Below are 2,077 nucleotides of genomic sequence, written 5' to 3' on the forward strand. Positions count from 1 at the left end.
ACTTCTTCCCGTTCCGTTGTCCGTCTAATCCCCTACCGTCCTAAGTCACTCTAAACGTACGTTCCGTCCCGTTCCCATCTCGCCATCGGGTTCCGCTAATATACTCTACCTTCGCATCCGTCCCGTTCTATACCCTCTCCAAACCTTTCCTCCAATCCCGTCAACGTTAAGAGTCATCCCGTCATCCGTTCAGTCAACGCTAACAATCAACAGTTATAAACTTAACCCCTTACCATTCGTCTCCCATCCCGTCATCCGTTCAATCAACGCTAACAATCAACGTTTATAAACCCCACACTTACCATTCATCTCATCCGTTAACGTCATCCGTCCCGTCAACCCTAACAATCAACGTTTATACGCTCAACCCCTAATCCATCGTCCCATTCCGGTAACGTCGCCCGTCCCGCCTCCCCTCAACGCTAACAATGAGCGTTTATAATAAACACAACAACTAACCGATCGTCCGTCCCGTCATCCGTCATCCAACATCGTGGAGAATGCAGGTGGATCGAGGCAGAGGAGGAAAAAATTCCCGGAGATTGGGGGGGAAGAAGACGAAGAATCGACGATTTACAGAGTCGGAGATGCGGATGTTGATGATGATGATGGTGATGGTGATGGTGATGAGGAGGAGAGGAGATGGGAGAGGGCGGACATGGCGCGGACCTGCATCTGGAGGGCGGCGATGTAGTCGGAGGCCTCGGCGAGGAGAGAGGGGAAGGAGAGCTTGCGGCAGCCGGGGACGAGACGGGAGAGGGCCTTCAGCTTGCGGGTCACGTCATCCGTCGCCGGGCGGGTGGGGGGGCGGGGGTGGGCGGGGGGTGGGCGGGGTTTGGGGCGGCGGCGGGAGAGGAGGGCGCGGCTCCAGCGGGTGCGGCCGCGGGCGGCGACGGCGAGGGCGCGGTCGGCGGCGTCGCGGACGGCGCGGCGGGCGGGGCGGGCGGGGAGGGCGGCGCGGGCGCGGGCGAGGGCGCGGAGGAGGGCGGAGGAGTACATCTGCTGCTGCAATGGAGAGCCCCACTTGGCCGCCGAATGGTTGCGCCCCGAGGACCCGGCCTTCGGGGCCTCCTCCTCTTCCATGCCCCGAGGACCCTTGGTCGATCGATTGATCGATTGATTGATTGATCGATCGATCGAGTTCTTCTTCTTCTTCTTCTTGGGCTTCTGCTTCGATGGGGGGATTTGGGGGTGGAGGAGGAGAGATATTTGAGAGGAGGGAAGGGGGAGATGGCCGGCAGAAGGAAGGGGAAGAGGACGGGGAAGGTGTCGTGGTGGGGTTGGGAGGAGTGCGCAGGCCGGGTTTATAAACGTGTGGGGAGGGGAAGAGCTCTCTCTCTCTCTCTCTCTCTCATCTCTCTCTTTCATCTCTCATCTCTCTCTTTCATCTCTCTCTCTCTCATATCTCTTTTTCATCTCTCTCTCTCTCTCACACATCTCTCTCTTTCATCTCTCTCTCTCTCTCATATCTCTCTTTCATATATCTCTCTCTCTCTCATATCTCTTTTTCATCTCTCTCTCTCTCTCTCATATCTCTTTTTCATCTCTCTCTCTCTCTCACACATCTCTCTCTTTCATCTCTCTCTCTCATATCTCTCTTTCTCTCTCTATCTCTCTCTCTCGCTCTCTCTTTCATACATCTCTCTTTCATCTCTCTTTCATCTCTCTCTCTCATATCTCTCTTTCATCTCTCTTTGATTTCTCTCTCTTCTTTCTCTCATCTCTCTCATTCATCTCTTTCTCCCACTTTCATTTGCAGCTCCTCTATCTCTCTCTTTCATTTCTCTCTATCTCTATCTCTCCCTCTCTCTCATCACTCTCCTTCATCTATTTCATCTCTCTCTCTTTCATTTATCTCACTACTCTTTCTCTCATCTCTCTCTCTCTTTCATTTGTCTCTCCTCTATCTCTCTCTTCTCTTTCATATCTCTCTCTCACTCTCTTCCTCTGTTCCCTGTTCTCTTATCTCTCTCTCATTCTCTTTCTCTCATCTCTCTCTCTCCTCTCTTTCATCTCGCTCTCTTCTTTCTCTCTTTCCCTCATCTCGCTCTCTCTCTCTCCTCATTCCTCTCTCTCA

The 2,077-nt window shown here is 53.2% G+C and overlaps 1 pseudogene; it reads right to left on the minus strand.

The window, feature by feature from the left end:
- Positions 1-435: 435 nt before the first annotated feature.
- Positions 436-1,291, minus strand: LOC144713482 (transcription factor bHLH148 pseudogene; annotated as a pseudogene).
- Positions 1,292-2,077: the final 786 nt, after the last annotated feature.

The sequence above is a fragment of the Wolffia australiana genome, chromosome 1 (genome assembly GCF_029677425.1).
Source record: "Wolffia australiana isolate 7733 chromosome 1, ASM2967742v1".
Lineage (NCBI taxonomy): Eukaryota > Viridiplantae > Streptophyta > Magnoliopsida > Alismatales > Araceae > Wolffia > Wolffia australiana.